The 17,901-nt window shown below is 36.3% G+C and overlaps 1 pseudogene; it reads right to left on the bottom strand.

Annotated features, from left to right (window-relative positions):
- Window positions 1-210: 210 nt before the first annotated feature.
- LOC102832036 lies at window positions 211-958 on the bottom strand (annotated as a pseudogene).
- Between the last annotated feature and the right edge of the window lie 16,943 nt (window positions 959-17,901).

Below are 17,901 nucleotides of genomic sequence, written 5' to 3' on the forward strand. Positions count from 1 at the left end.
AACCAAGTAAAAGGAAAAAAGGGTTTTCATACAACACAGTATCAAAAAGTAAAAGGAACACACTAAATGCAAACTAGTAGCAAATAAGCCCACAGTGTATTGTGATAGGTCCTTCCAGCATGAATCAGGTTTCTTCTCATCAGGTATCTCAAGAACATTTACAGATGTGGTGACTTCAACAGGAGTGTCTCATGGGAGGGTAGGCAGGTTTCAATCATTGATTTCAGGGTCTCTCTGTGCCATGTAGGCATCCAACTCAGCATCCAGATGTCCTTTTTTTTTTTTTTTTTTACCATGTATGCATCCAATTGGTTGTCCGGTTGTTCCTTGGTCAGTACAGGGTTTGAAAGAGCATCTCTCCCCTGTCCACGGCCTCAGCCTCGGCCTCCCAAACCCCCTCTTCCCCTACCTATCATACCCGACCTCTACCACCGTTTCTATCATGACCCATAGCTCCATGCCCTAGGCCAACTCTCCCAGAACCTCCACGACCTCGAACACCACCTCTTCTTAAGACCATTCAGGGATCCGCTTGTCCATCTCGGAGCAGATTTTGACCTTGGAGTGACATCCAACCCCTAAATTGGGTTCTCGTGGCACGTCCCCCAAGTAGTCGTCCTTGGGCAAGCCTCTCTGGCTTATGAACAGGCTTTGTCTTCCAGTTGGTCCCCTGGCCAGGACCCCTATGAGTCGGCCTAACGGTGCCTGGATGTTACTCTTACCCAGGTGCTGCTTTGAGCTCTGCTAAAGTTTTAATGCTGCCTGAACAGAGGGTCTATTGTACATCTGCTGGGCCAGTCTTCTGTTTCTGGTACTGGCTAGCTGCTGTTGTTGCTGCATCGAACATGAATATTCACTGGCATCAACAGTTTCTTCTTCAGCATACTAGTAAGTGCTCATTTAGAGACATCTCGGTGGTGATTTTTAGCACAAATTTCAGAGCTGATTGTGCAGCCATCTTCAAATTTTGAAAATTAAAGGAAATGGATGCCAGTGCTTCTCCCAGGGCTGCTACCCCGGCTGCAGCAGGCAGGTGGGGGACCAGCCTAACCTGAGTTGATAGTAGGAGGCTCGGGATAAGTTGGTGGTCGGTTGGTTAAGATGAGTAAGCAACAGTCATCTTCGTTGTTGTTTGATTAGTCGGCAAGTCTGCTCACTCGGCCAACCCTTTCCTCTATACCACCATGCTACCACCGACGCCAGCACCTCCCGCTCCATGTCCCAAACCAATATCTATGTTCTTGAACACTTTACAGAGGTCTTGTGCAGCAGATTTTAAGTTCCTCTGTTGGGTTTATATTCTAGAAAAATAAGAGTTGTGACATGAATAGACATATGCATACCCATATTCTCTGTAGAATTCTCACAATAGTACAATGGTAGAAATAACTGAAGTGTTCCTTAATGGATAAATAAATTGTGGTACATACATAAATTGGAACACTATGCAATGATAAGGAATAAAAACATCTCAAAACATGGATAAATCTAGACAGTATTCTGAATGAAATAAATCAGTCTCAAAGGAACAAATATTGTATGAGACCATTGTTATAAAAAGTCGAGAATGGGTTTTTAGCTAGAAAGAATAATTATTGGTTACCAGCAATAGGAGGGGAAGGAAATGAGAATGACTAACCAGGTAGTAAACACATGCTAATTCTGGGGAAGGGAAAGGATATACACAATATGGGGAAAGAGTACAACAAGTCACTTTGTATTCACTTAAGTGGTATACAAGAATAAAGGGTAAGTAAGGTAAATGCTGGTATGGAACTACACTAAAAGCACTGGGTTGCTGGTTCAAACCTACCAGCTGTCCTTCGTAAACTTGATACAGGGTTGCTATGAGTTGGAACCGACTTGACAATGTTTAACTAAAACAATAACTTAGTGAATGCTATAATGTATATAATCCTGCCACAACAGTAATGTTGTTGTTGTTACGTGCTGTTGAATCAGTTCCAACTCATAAAGAACCTGTGCAGGGAATTTGTGGAGCAGCTGGTGGGTTTGAACCTTACGGTTAGTAGTTCCAGTGTTTATCCTACAGCACCACACCAAGGCTAACAAAAAATAATTTGTCAGTGGATACACAAGTATTTGTAAGTTAAATTAGTGTGAGAGGTTGTATAGGAGTACACCTGTGTGATAGGTATACATAAAAGAAAATCCAAATCTGCTGCCATGGAGTCAATTTTAACTCATAGGGCCCTATATAGGGTTTCTGAAACTAAGTACTGAAGACAATAAACAGCCTCATCTGTCTCCCATGAACCAGCTGGTGGGTTTGAACCACCACTAATCTTGCAGTTAGCAGTCCAATGCCTAGCACAGTGCCACCAGGGCTGCTTATACAAAATGTAAGTTTGGATATTTCTTCATACATATTTGTACGTGCTGCATTTATGGAGTCCTGGTGTGGCACTGTGGGCTAGTGCATCAGACTGCAAAGTCACTTGAACTACAAGGTTGGTGGTTCAAGCTCACCAGCTGCTCCTTGAAAACCCTATACAGGGTTTCTATGGGTTGGATCAACTCAATGGCACATAACAACAATATATATATGTATAGGATTTCTGAGGAGCACCTGTTGGGTTGGTTTTTGAGAACCAACCTTTAATCTAGTGATTATTCTATATTGCCACATCAGGATGCCATATTCATATTTATAATAGAGCACATAAGGGAGACAGTTATAACTCAAAAATAACTGCACATTATATTGACAAGGAACTGGCAGAGATTAAAGCTGGATTCAGACTAAGACATGGAACAAGGGATGTCAGATGGATCTTGGCTGAAAGCAGACACTACCAGAAAAACATTTACCTGTGCTTTATTGACTATGCAAAGGCTTTCATCTGTGTGGATCATGATAACTTATGGTAAACATTGTGAAAGATGAGTATTCTAGAGCACTTAATTTGGCTCCTTAGGAACTTGTACAGACACCAAGAGGCCATTATTCGAATAGAACAAGGATAAACTGAATGGCTGAAAGTCAGGAAAGGTATGTGCTAGGGTTGTGTTCTTTTCCCATACTTGTTCAATCTCATGCTGAGCAAACAGTCTGAAAAGCTAGATTATATGTTGAAAAAAGTGGCATTAGGATTGGAGGAAGATTCAATAACAATCTGTGTTATACAGTTCATACAACCTTGCTTACTAAAAGTGAAGAGGATTCAAAATTTACTGATGAACATCAAGGACTACAGCCTTCATTATGGGTTGCACCTCAATGTAAAGAAAATAAAAATCCTCATCACTGGTCCATTAAATAACATCATGATTAATGATAAAAGACTGAGGTTTTCAAAGACTTCATTTTGCTTGGATCCACAATCAACACTCATGAATCCACAATCAACACTCATGGAACAACAGTCAAGAAATCAAATGACATATTACATTAGGCAAATCTGCTGCACGAGAACTCTTTAAAGTGTTCAAAAGCAAAGATGTTAGTTTGAGGATTTAGGTATGTCTGACCTAGTCATAGCAGTTTCAATAGCCTGATATGCATGTGAAAGTTGGACAGGGAATAAAGAAGAACGTAGAAAAATTTATGCATTAAAGTTACGTTGTTGGAGAATACTATTAAAAGTATAATGGATTTCCAGAAGAACAAACTGTATTGGAAGAAGTACAGCCAGAATGCTCCTTGGAAAACAGGATAGTCAGACTTCATCTCTAATACTTCTGAGAAAGGTAAGTACTAGACTGTTAACCACAACATCAGTGGTTCAAACCTACAAGTTGCTCCTCTGAAACCCTATACATGTTCACTATGATTTGGAACTGACATGAAGGCAATAACAACAACAATATTATTGCAGAACAATCTAGTTCTGTGTTCAATACTTTTAGAATCCATTTTATGTAATTTGGAATTCTGTCACTGGGTGCTCAAATTTTAGTACAATTGTGTCTTCTTAGTGGATTGATCCTTTAATGCTTATATAATGTCCTTCTTTCAGCTTTTGATAGATTTTGACTTTATTTGTCATAAATTAATATTACCTCTCCTGCTCATTTGATTTTTAATCAACTTACCTTTTTATCTAAGCTATGTCTGCTCCTCGGAAACCCTATACAGGGTCACTATGGGTCGGAATCAACTTGGCAACACTTAACAATGACTAATGTCTCTTTTACACATGGACCTCGCCAGATGGAACACATAGAAATAAAAAATGGACAGTGAATAAGGAAGATCGTAGAAGAATTGATGCCTTTGAGTTGTGGTGTTGGAGGAGAATACTGAAAGTGCCATGGACTGCCAAAAGAACCAATAGATCTGTTTTGGAAGAAGTGCAGCCAGAGTGCTCCTTGGAGGCCAGGATGGCTAAGCTTCGTCTCTCATACTTTGGACATATTGTCCGGAGGAAACAATCAATGGAGAAGGATGTCATGCTGGGTAAGGTGGAGGGTCAGAGAAAAAGAGGAAGACCCCCAACGAGATGGATCAGCCAGGTGGCATCATTAATGGACTCAAGTGTGGCAGCGGTAGTGAGGTTGGCCCAGGATCGGATATTGTTTCGTTCTGTATGCATGGGGTCGCTATGAGTCGGTTCTGAATCGATGGCACCTGACAACAACAACAACAAATGTCTCTTTTAGGCAACATATGGATGTGGCAGTTCTTTAAATCCATTCTGCCACTCTCTGTATTTTTACTGGTGCAATTAGACCATTATATACAATGTAATTATCAATAGGTAAGAATTTACTACTGTGGTGCTGTTAAGGGTTTTTGTGAGTGTGTAATGGTGACTGTTTCTTTGTTTCACTAAATTTTCTACATTGAGTTACTTTGGTTTGTTGGTTGTCTTTTCATTTCCTTTGGGGTTGTTGATATTTTATTTTCTAAGTCTTCATAAATCTCTTCTTTTTTATTTTGGTGAGTGAGTATATTGACTTCTTTTCTTCTTGGTTACTGTGCAATTTACCTTTATCTTCCTAAATTTTAAAGTTTATTATTTCTTAATAATGCACTGGCATTCTCTTCACATGGATATTCTTTAACTAAAGCAATTATTCCCTGTTTTTGTTCTGAAGTTGTTGTCATTTGCAAATTGACATCTCTGTTTTCAGTTTTGTAGTTTAATTTTACTTTTAAGATTTCTTTGCCTGAGTTCTTATCTAATTGATGCTGTCATGTATCTTGATATCAGGTTGTTGTTTGATATCATAGGTTCTCTATCTGAAGGATTCCTTTTAACATTTTTTGCATGCTTTTTGCAATCTTACATGGCTGCTCATATGTTCCCTAGGAGTTTCAGTCTTGGAGGGGGATAAACATTCATTTTTCATCTTGCCCAAAGTGTACTGTGATTTATGAAATTTGTATCCCATATCAGTTGACAAAATAACTTTCTTGATTTCTAAACTTGTGGATCCAACTGTCAACCAGAGAATGTATTAAACTGAACATTTTCAGTTTATGAGTTAAATTGAATATTTTCAAATTTGAACTTTGGGTTCTTCCCAAGGAGACTGAAAAAACAACAACAACAACAAAAATATATTCCCCTAGTATGTTCTTATATCTAGAAATAAGAACTCATGTTGTTGAAATTTCTCAGGAAACATAAATATAAAATCAATTTTTCTCACATTGAAAGTCTCTCTTAAATAATAAAAAGCCAAATTTGAACCACAGTTTCTGTTAAAACATTTATTATTTTAAAGCTATTAAAATGAGGGATATCATTGTTGATGTCTGATGGATCTTGGATGGAAGCAGAAAATACCAGAAAGATGTTTACCTGTGCTTTATTGACTACGCAAAGGCTTTAGATTGTGTGGATCATGACAAACTATGGACAACATTGCTAAGTATGAGTATTCTGGAGCATTTAATTGTGCTCATGAGGAATCTGTACCTGGACCAAGAGGCAGGTTGTTCAAATAGAACATGGGAACACTGAATGGTTTAAAATTAAGAAAGGTGTGCGACAAGGTTGTATTCTTTCACCATACTTATTCAACCTGCATGCTGAGCAAATAATTCAAGAAGCTGGATGATATGAAGAAAAACATGGCATCAGGATTGGAAGAAGACTCATTAACAACCTGAGATATGCAGATAATACAACCTTGTTTGCTTAAGTGAAAAGGACTTAAAACATTTACTGATGAAGATCAAAGACCACAGCATTCCATGTGGATTACATCTCAATGTAAAGAAAACAAAAATCCTCACCTCTGGACCAATATCAACGGAGAAAAGATTGAAGTTGTCAAGGACTTCCTTCTTCTTGGATCAACTATCAACACTCACAGAAGCTTTAGTGAAGAAATCAGACGACATATTGCATTAGACAAACCTACTGCACAAGACCTTTTAAAAGTGCTGAAGAGCAAAGATGGCAGCTTGAGGACTAAGGTGTGCCTGACTCAAGCCATGGTATTTTCAATAACCTCATATGCATGTGAAAGTTAGACAGTGAATAAGGAAGACCATAGAAGAATTGATGCTTTTAAGTTATGGTGTTGGAGATGAATATTGAAAGTGCCATGGGCTGCCAAAAGAACCAATAGATCCGTTTTGGAAGAAGTGCAGCCAGAGTGCTCCCTGGAGGCCAAGATGACCAAACTTCATTTCTCATACTTCGGACACATTGTCAGGAGGGAACAGTCACTGGAGAAGGATATCATGTTTGGTAAGGTGGAGGGTCAGAGAAAAAGAAGAAAAACCCAATGAGATGGATTGGCCAAGTGGCATCAATGGACCCAAGCGTGGCAACAGTAGTGAGGTTGGCCCACGATCAGGCAGTGTTTCATTTTACTGTTCATAGGGTTGCTATGAGTTGGTGCTGACTTGATGGCACTTAACATAGCAACAACAACATTTTACCAGTTCACAAAGATTTCTTCAAAAAAGTTAACTCCACGATATATTCTCCATGATGTAGGAAAATAACTCATTTACAAATAGGAGTCATTTCTATCTTTTAGAAATATACTTTAGTTATATAATAGGGAAGTATTTGTACAAGTATAAATGAACTTTCTCCATTATTAATTATTTATATACATATGTATTGAATCATTTTAAATGTGAGAGGATGAAGACTGAATTGGGAATACAATAAATACTGTATGTAATTTCATAAGGGACAAGGAAGTGAAGAATCAGATATGATGAGAAAGAAACCAGGGTACCAATGTTAGCACAATGATAAATTCAATAGCTGAAGTCATGACAGCAAGAGATTTGGTGTGTTTGAAGAATGAATTGAAGGGAAGGGAATGGAGAAAAGTAATAATAGCAAGAACAGCATTTACTTGCTCAAATTACTATTCTAAATACTTATGCAAATGAATATGACAAATAGTCTTCTCAGACTATTATTCTCATCTTACAGATAAGGACACTGAGAAAGAGAGAACTGATATTGTTGCCCAAGATGATACAGCTGCTTAATTGCAGAACTTATATCCAAACCCAAATAGTCTGCCTGTAATAAATTCTAGAAGTAAGTGGCTGCTGAATCATGCAGGAGCATGTAGGCCGTAGTTTGGATAAGCAACATACATAGTTACATGACTATGTATGTTTCAAGATTCTATTTATATGAATATTCAGTATAAATAATAATTTGAGACTAGTATATATTTATTTATGTTGGGACTTGAATTTGATTCTTTTTTCATTATAATTATTTCTTTTTTAAATTTTTTGAGCAGTTATACACAATGTATACTCCTAGAAAAATCTAACAGTCCCACAGGTTTTTAAGAAACCCGATTAGCAAAAACATTGAACAAGATGATAAAGATTGGTGTTTATTTGAAGGATTTGAATGCTTGTCCAAAACCAACTTTAAATGATAGGGAATCTATAAAAAGCAAAGCACAGCAGATAAAACTACTTGAGAATCTTATTTCCATGACAACAGAAACAGAGCATTAAAGGGCCAGCACATCTCTGCAATGTGTTCTTGCCAGCATATTCAATCAACTAAAATATTTGCAAAGAAAACAATAATCTTTCAACTGCATGCTAAATTTGAATTATGTATGGACATGTGAAAAAATACTAGTGTTTTATAAAAAGTAAGAGATAAAATAACTGACATTTTTAGCAGACATAAACAGATTAGAAAATGTTCTATTGATTGTAGAAAATGCAGAAATAGGTAAAAGATATAAACTGGCACTGCATAAGAAATGAGTTTTATAGTTCCCATATTTGTCATACAATGTATTATTTAAAATTAAAAATTGCCAAAATAAATTTTAAAAAGAAAAGAAATCAATGTATTTTATGATACAGTTATTGTTGTTGTGAAGTGCCATCAAGTTGATTCTGACCCATAGTGGCCCTGTATAGGGTTTCCGCCAGCCTGGCAGTTCAAATGGCTTTGCATTCTGGCACATTAACCTAGGTGCTATCAAGTCAGTTCTGACTTTTAGCAACCCTGTATAGAATTTCCGAGGCTGTAAATCTTTACAGAAGCAAGTCTCATCTTTCTTCAACATATTTTATGAATTAAGGATCAAATTAAAGAAAATTCTAGGAAAACAGATTTTTCTCCTATCATATCAGCAATATTTTGTACAGAACTCCTTTTGGGAGACCATGTGGTTTCCTAAATTAAAAAAAAAAAAGTTCTCTAAAAGCAAATTTAGTCTTAGCATTAAACTAAATAAATATAACTATACTATTTTTAAAACCTAAAAATCACATTATAATTTTTCTAAAGATCAAAAAATGTTTAACCTTACAACATTATGTTTAACTCCATATATCCACAAACATTTTAAGTCCTCTCTGTGATTGAGATTGGTCTTCAAAGAAACTTTGTTTTTTTAGTCTGGGTTCTCTAGAGGAACAAATCAGTAAAGTGTATATAAAGAAAGAAAGATTTACTTTAAATAAATGACTCATGAAATTATGGAAGTTGGCCAGTCACAAATCCATGGGTCAGTGGCAGGCTAGAGGCTTTTCCTTACTTGTGCATCAATAAAGCTAACAGATTCCAAATCCATGTGCTGAAAATTGCTTCTAACTTACCTGCCGTTCAGGCAGGAGGCTGTTGGGTCACTTTCCAAGCTGGAAGGCCAGAGGATGATGAAGAAAATACATAATCAAATGCAGGATCCAGAGAGAAAAAGCTTTGCCAGAACATTCATATATGAGGAGGCTTCAAAACATTAGTGGAAATAAGCCTTGATCGTTTAATTCCAGTTTTTGAAATCCCCATCTATATTGGATGTGGCCAAAACATCAAGAGACAAAATATTTAATGCCTCCAGTACTGCACCAGTTTGTTGAAACATTTCAAGTTGTATTCCATCAATTCCTGAAGCCTTCTATTACATGAATGCCTTCAGAGCTTTTGAACATCTTCCTAAAATACCATTGGTTCTTGATAATATGGTATCTCTTTAAATGACTGAACATAGGCCAGCCAGTCTTTTTTTTTTTTTTTTTTTTTTTTGGTACAGTGACTCTATGTCGTCCTTCCATCTTGTTTGGATGCTCTTGTAATTTAATATTTTGTCCATGTTGTTGTTGCAAAGTGCCATTTACTGGGTTACGAGATTCATAACAACCCTATGCACACAATAGAACAAAACACTGCCCGGTTCTGTGTCATCCTCACAACACAATTGATGTCATGTTTGAACCCCTATTGTTGCTGCCACCATATCAATCATCTTATTAGCAGTCTTCTTCTTCTTCTTCTTTTTTTTTTTTTTTCACTAACCCTCCCCTTTTCCAAGCATTATGTTTTTCTCCAAGGATGGTGCCTCCTATTAATACGTCCAAAGCCAGACAGACAAAATATTGCCATCCTTGCTTCAAACGAGCATTGTGACTATACTTCTTCCAAGATAGATTTGTTTGTTATTATGGCAGTTGATGGTATTTTAAATATTCTTCGCCAATACCATTATTTAAATGCATCGATTCTTCTGTAGAAGTAAAATGTTGCTTAAGATAACTTTCACATGCATATGAGGCAACTGAAAATACCATGGCTCAGGTCAGGTACACCTAAGTCCTTAAACTGACATCTTTGCTCTATACTACTTTAAGGATGTCTTTAACAGTAGATTTGCCTAATGAAATGTATCATTTGATTTATTCACAGCTGCGTTCATGAGCATTCATTTGGATAAAAGAAAACTGAAGTCTTTGTCAACTTTAATCTTTTCTCCACTTATCATGTTTGATCTTCATCAGTAAGTATTTAAAGTCCTCTTCACTTTCAGCAAGTAAGATTGCATATCACAAGTTGTTCATGATTCTTCCTCCAATTCTGCTTGTTCATATGATCCAGGTTCTCAGATTATTTACTCAGTATACAAATTGAATAATTGTGGTAAAACCTTAAAATCCTGAGACACAGCTATTCTGATTTAAAACCATTCAGTATCCTCTTGTTCTGTTCATACCACTGCTTCTTGGTGTATTTACTGGTACCTCATGAACACAGTTAAGTATTCTGAAATTCCCATTCTTTGTACTGTTATTCAGTTTGTTATGATCCAAATGGGGAAAACCCTATGCATAGTCAACAAAGCACAGGTAAATATTTTTCTTGTTTTCTCTGCTTTCAGCCAAGATCTATCTGACATCATCAATATCTCTAGTTTCTCATCTTCTTCTGAATCTGACTTTAATCTTTGACAGCTCCCAGCCAAATGTACTGCTAAAATAATTTTTTTTTTATTATCTTCAGCAAAATTTTACTTACATGTTATGTTAATGATATTGTTCAACATGTTCCACATTTCATAGTGATTATGAATCTGGCTGCAAACTCCAAGGTCAGCAGTTCAAAACTACCAGCTGTTCCATGGGAGAAAGATGAGGCTTTCTGCTCCTGTAAAGATTTACAGCCTCAGAAACCCTGCACAGGTTCACTTTGAATCAGAACTGACTCCATGGCACATAATCAACCATAACCATCCAATGGCTCATTAACAACCTGCGATATACAGATGATAGAACCTTGCTTGCTGAAAGTTAAGAAGACTTAAAATATTTACTGATGAAGATCAAAGAGCACAGCCTTCAGTATGGATTGCATCTCAATGTCAAGAAAACAAAAATCCTCACCACTGGACCAATAAACAACATTCTTATCAATGGAGAAAAGATTGAAGTTGTCAAGGACTTCATTCTTCTTGAATCAACTATCAACACTCATGGAAGCAGCGTTCAAAAAATCAAACAAAGTAACGCATTAGGCAATCTGGCAGTTATTCAATGGTGTTGTCATCCTCATTTTGAGTTGATGTGATCATCTTCAATTTTTACATAATGCTGATTGCTACATAATCTGGTCTTTGGACTCTAACATGTTGATAAATGAGGAATAGTGCAATATTTAATGGATGTTTCTCCTCATTTTGAATTGTACCCATCAGCAAATCAAGGTACAATAAGTTTTGTTCCATTTGTATCATCACGGTGAAATCTTCTTCGAGGAGGGAGCTCTTCCCCCATCCTATTTTGAATGCCTTCCAACCTGAGAGGCACATCTTCTAGCACTATATATGACAATGTATTGGTATTATTTATCATGTTTCAATATTCACTTTTCTGATACTGTCTGACAGTGTTCGTAGTCTGGAAGTTAAGCTAAAACCTATCCACCATGGATATACCCTGCTGGCACTTACAATACCAATAGCATAGCTTCCAGAATCACAGCAATCAGGCAAGCCACCAGAGTATGACCAACTGACAAACATGTGATCCGACTAATAATAGAAACACGGAATGTATGAAGTATAAATCCAGGTAAACTCAAAGTTGTCAAAATTAAATGGAATGCATAAAGATCATTACCCCAGCATTAGTGAGCTGAAACAGACTGGTATTGGCCATTTTGAATCTCAAGTCATATGGTTTACTCTGCCAAGAATAACAAATTGAAGAGGAATAGAGTCACATTCATTACTAAAAAGAACATTTCAAGAATTGTCTTAAAGTATAAAGCTGTCTGTGATGGAATAATATCATATGTCAACAAGAAATACCAGTTAATATCACTATTATTGAAACTTACTCACCAACCACTAAATCCAGTAATGACGAAATAAAAGAATTGTATCAGTAATTTCAAGCTGAAATTGATCATACAAGATGTATTTATAATACTGATGACTGGAATCCAGAAGTTTGAAACAAAGAGAAAGTATCAGGAGCTGGCTAGAAAATATAGCCTTGGTGATAGAAATGATGCTGGAGATTGCATGATAGAATTTTACAAGACCAATGACTTCTTCATGGCAAATATCTTTAGCAAACAACATAAAAGATGACTATACACATGGCTTCTCCAGATGGTATACACAAAAATCAAATGGACTACATCTGTGGGAAGACACAGTGGAAAAGTTCCATACTGTGGAAAAGACAGTCAACTGCACATATGCAAGTACAGGCTGAAGATGAAGATAATTAAAACAAGTCTGTAAGAGTCAAAATGTGACTGAACATAGCCCACCAGAATTTAAAGATATCTCAGTATCAGACTTGGTGCATTAGACACTAATGAACAGAGAACAAAAAACTTGTTGGATGATAACAAGAATATTACACAGGAAGAAAACAAAAGGTCATTAAGAAGACAAGAAACAAACAAAAGGCCAAAATAGATATCAGAAAAGATTCTACAAATATCTCTACAGATTACAGAGGCTAAAACAAATGAAAGAAATGAGAATAAAATAGCTGAACAGAAAATGTCAAAGGACAGTTCAAAAAGACAGTCAAGTATACAATGAAATATACAAAAGATGTGAAATTAGAAAATCAAAAGGGAAGACCACACTCAGCGTTTCTCAAGTTGAAAGAACTGAAGAAAAAATTTAAGCCTCAACTTGCAATACTGCAGGTTCCTATCATCAAAATATTGAATGATGCAGAAAGCATCAAAAGAAGAAAGGAATATGAAGAATCACTATGCCAAAAAGAAATGGCCGATATTCAGCCCGTTCAAGAAATACACTAGCCAGTGGTACTGAAGGAAGAAGTGCAAAGTGCACTTTGACAAAGAACAAGATTCCAGGAATTGACAGAACACAAATTAAAATCCTTCAACAAACTGATGCGACACAGGAGGCACTCAAGCATCTATGCCCAGAAATTTGGAAGCCAGCTACCTGGCTAAGTGTTAGGAATAGATCCATATTTGTACCCATTCCAGAGAGATGACCCAACAAAATGCAGAAATCATCAGACAGTATCATTAATATCACATCAAAATGACATTTGCTAAGCTGCAACAGTATAATGACAGAACTGCGAGTTTCCAGCCAGAATCAGACAAGGGTGTGGAATGTGGGATAACACTGCAGATGTTAGATGTACCTTGGCTGAAAGAAGAGAATACTAGGAAAATACCTGTGTTTTCTTGACTATGCAGTGACTTTTGACTCTGGATAAGGACAAGCTCTCGGAAATACTGAGAAGAATGAATATTCTGGAACACTTAATCGTGCTCATGAGGAACTTGGACATAGACCAAGAGCCAGTTGTTCACACAGAACAAGAGAACACAGAATGTTTTAAAATTAAGAAAGTTGTGTACTCTTTCACCATACTTATTCAATCTGTATATTGAGCAAATAATCTTAGAGTTTGGATTATATGAAGAAGTATATGGCATCAGGGTTAGAGGAAGGCTCATTAACAAACTCAAATATGTAAATGATACAACCTTGCTTGCTGAAAGTAAAGAAGACTTAAAATATTTACTGATATCAATAAACTGCTACAGCCTTTATTATGAGTCACACCTCAATGTAAAGAAAACAAATATCCTAACAAGTGGACTAAGAAATAATATCATGATAAATTGAGAAAAGATTGAAGTTGCCAGAGACTTCATTTTGCTTGGCTCCGCTATCAACACTCATGGAAACAGTAGTCAATAAATCAAATGATGTATTGCATTAGACAAATCTGCTGCAAAGACCTATTTAAAGTGTTTAAGAGCAAGCATGTCAATTTAGGGTCTAAATTGTGCCTGATCCAAATCACGGTATTTTCATTAGCTTTGTATGCATGTGAAAGTTGGGATGTAGAAGAACCAGTGTATATGAGTTACAGTGTTGGAGAAGAATATTAAAAGTTCCATGAAATCCTAGAAGAACAAACCATTCTGCTTTGGAATAAATATATCAAAAGTGCTCCTTGAGAGAGACATCATGCTAGGTAAAGTAGAGGGTCAGCAACAAAGGGAAAGTCCCACAATGAGATGGATTTTCACAGTGACAGCAGCAATGGGCTCAAGATAACAATTGTGTGGATGGTGCAGGACCAGCCAGTGTTTCTTTCTTGTGCATATGGTCACTATGAGTAGAAACTAACTTAATGGCACCTAACAACAATGAGATAATGTAGTATATAATTTTTAATGACATCTTATTTTATAACTGTCTGGTCTCCTAAGTAGCAAAAACATCAGTCCCTAATGAAAAGTATTTTCCTACAGAAACACGCTTTCATTTAGCTCTGAGAACCAAGGCATTAAAACTATTAGATGCATTTTGGAACTGATTAGATGAATGAGCTCTGAAATGAAAGTCTTAAGTCTTCTTTCTCATTTTATATGAAATGATAATTCCAAAACTACTATCAAAAAGAGCATGTCAAGATCTACCATGAGGTACAATGCTGTCTATGATAGGATAGTATCTATACAACTAGAAGGAAAATCAGTTAATACCACTATTATTCAAATTTACACACCAATCACTAAAGGCAATGATGATGTATCCGAAGAATTCTACCAAAATTCTTCAGTCTAAAATTGATCAGACATGCAATCAAGATGCAATCATAATTACTGTTGACAAGAAAGCAAATGTTGGGAAAAAAGAGGACGGGTCAATAGTTGGAAACTATAGCCTTGGTGATAGTGATGATGCTGGAGATGGCATGACAGACCTTTCCAAGACCAATGTGTTATTCATTTCAAATACCTTTTTTAAACAACGTAAAAGGAAATTATATATGTGGACTTAACCAGATGGAATACACAGGAATAAGATTGACAGTATTTGTGGGAAGAAACAATGGAAAAGCTCAATATCATCAGCAAAACAAGACTAGTGCTCAACTGTGAAACAGATTATCAGTAATTCATATGCAAAAGTGCAGAATAAAGCTGAAGAAAATTACAGCAAGTTCATGACAGACAAAATAGTACCACCTTAATTTAGAAAACATCTCAAGAACAGAATTCATGCATCCGACTCTAATGACTGAAAACCAGAAGAGTTGTGAGATGACATTGAGAACATCATACAAGAAGAAAGCGGGGGGGGGGGGGGGGGAGATTAAAGCAGCAGATCGTTTAAAAAGGAAAGAAAGAAAAGTAAAAAATTAGATATCAGAAAACGCTCTGAAATTTGCTCTTGGATTTAGAGAAGCTAAAGTCACTGGAAGAAATGATCAAATAAAAGAATGTTAACAGAACAATTTAAAAAGACAAAGTATATATTGAAATGTTTAAAGATCTTGATTTAGAACTAGCTCATCATATCTCAAGATGAAAAAACTGAAGAAAAAGTCAACCATTGAGCTTCAATATTGAAGGATTCCATGGACAAAATATTGAATGATGCAGGAAGCATCAAAATAAGGTGGAAAGAAACAGAGTTACTGTACAAAAAATAAATAACATAAAAAACGGTCAATGCTCAACTATTTCAAGAGGTAGCATAAGATTAAGATCAAATGGTATTGAAAGAAAATGTCCAGACAGCACTAGAAGCATTGGCAAAAAACAAGACTCCCATAATTAACTGAAGACAAATTAAAATGTTTCAACAAACTCATAAAGCCCTGGAGGCTCTCACTCGTTTATTCAAAGTAAATTAGAAGACAGCTACCTAACCAAACAATTGGAACAGATCCATATTTGTGCCCACACCAAAGAAAGGTGACTCAACCAAATGTGAAAAGCCTCAAACAATATAATTAATATGACAAGCAAGTAAATTTTACTTAAAATAATTCAACAATAGTTGCTGCAGTACATTCACAGGAAGCTGCCAGGATTTCAAGCTGGATTAAGAAAAGGATATGAAATGAGGCATATCATTGTTGTCATTAGAAGGCTCTTGGCTGACAGCAGAGAATTTCAGCAAGAGATTTGCTTATGATTTATTGTATATGCAAAGATATTTGACTGTGTGGATTATAAAAGCTATGAATAACATTGAGAAAATGGGAATTTCAGCACACTTAATTGTGCTCATGAGGAAACTGTACATAGGCCAAGTGGCAGTCTTCTGAATAGAAAAAGTAGATATTGAATGTTTTAAAATTGCTTAAAATCAGAAAAAGTATGTGTATTTAGGGTTGTGTCCTTTCACAATATTTATTCAATCTGTATGCTGAGGAAATAATCCAAGAATCTAAATTATATAGACATGCTATTATAATCATCCTATATATCATCTCTAACTTTTTAGAATAGTCTTCTGAAGAAGCACGTTTTCTGTATTTTCTCATTTTATATGTAAGGGTGTTGAAGTTAAAGTGAGATAAGTCCCTTAAAATTAAGAAAAAATTAACCAGTTAGTACAACAAAGAGCTACAAATCCATATCTATAACGCTGGGCTCTGTAAGACACCTGTGTTCCATAAATGATTTGTACTTGACTTCTACTGAGTTGACAGTTTGAACTCATAAAATGGCACCATGAGTGAAAGTCCTGATAATCTCCTTCTGTAAATGTTGTTGTTATTGTTAAATGCCATCTAATTGGTTGAACTCATAGCAACCCTGTCACAATGTTAATTCACCTTGTTGGTGATCTTCATCTTTTTCCTATACCTCCATTTTACAAAGCATGATATCTTCCTCCAGTGATATTAAAAAATCAGTTCGAACAGGAATTCATTGTAAGAGACCAACACAAGGAGAGGGTGTTAAATACTTAGGTATTTTAGTCATCGTATTAGACATCATAAATGGATGACACCGGAGGGTAAAATCTGTGTTGCTTGCATCTGCCATTATTCTAGGCACATAATATTTACCCTGTAAGATTTGACTGAATGTATAAATAAATGAAAATGTATGTGAACCTAACAGATAAAATAGAAAAGAAAAAAAAAAGAGTAATCTTTTGCAATACTTTTATTTATTAAAAGTTGCTGTTGTTGTTGTTAAACCCTGTACAGGGTTTTCAAGGAGCAGATGGTGAGTTTGAACCGCTGACTGTTTTGTTCAAACTGACCTGTAGTCCTGTACTTTATCCCACAGCGCCACATCACAAATTTTTAAAGGTTGTTGTTGTTGTTGTTAAATGCCATTGAGTTGGTTGTCACCCACAGTGACTCTATATAGGGTTTCCAAAGAGCAGATGGAGAGCTTGAACCACTGACCTTGTGGTTCAAACCAACCTTTCAGTCCAGCACATTAACACACAGCATCAGGTATAGAAAAAAGGACTGATAAGAAATAGGAGATAATTAGAGGAGTAAGCAAGTCACAATAAAAGAAACATTGTATAGAGGGCAAATGTGATAGTTAGGTTCTGTGTCAACTTGATTAAGCCAGGATACCCAGTTGTTTGACAGTTGATAGTTAATTCTATAATGATTGGCTATAAGCAGCCAATCCATTGAAAGGATGTTTCCTTGGGAGTGTGGCCCATTCTCAATACAAAAGACATGAAAGAAAGACTCACACTCTTCCCTGCTGGAACTGGATGTCACATCCATGTCGCCTTCAAACCTCCAGTTCTTTAACCTGAGTCAGTGGCCTGCTCTATTGTGTGCTTACCTGCTGGGCCTGCCTGCTGAGTGTGTCTGGAACACCAGAGGACCCTTCATGCCTATTCCTGTCACCTTGCTCATGTGCCCTATGCTGACAGTTCTGCAGTGCACCTGCCCAGGCCTTTGTCAATTGT

Source organism: Chrysochloris asiatica, unplaced genomic scaffold (assembly GCF_000296735.1).
Source record: "Chrysochloris asiatica unplaced genomic scaffold, ChrAsi1.0 scaffold00011, whole genome shotgun sequence".
Taxonomy (NCBI): domain Eukaryota; kingdom Metazoa; phylum Chordata; class Mammalia; order Afrosoricida; family Chrysochloridae; genus Chrysochloris; species Chrysochloris asiatica.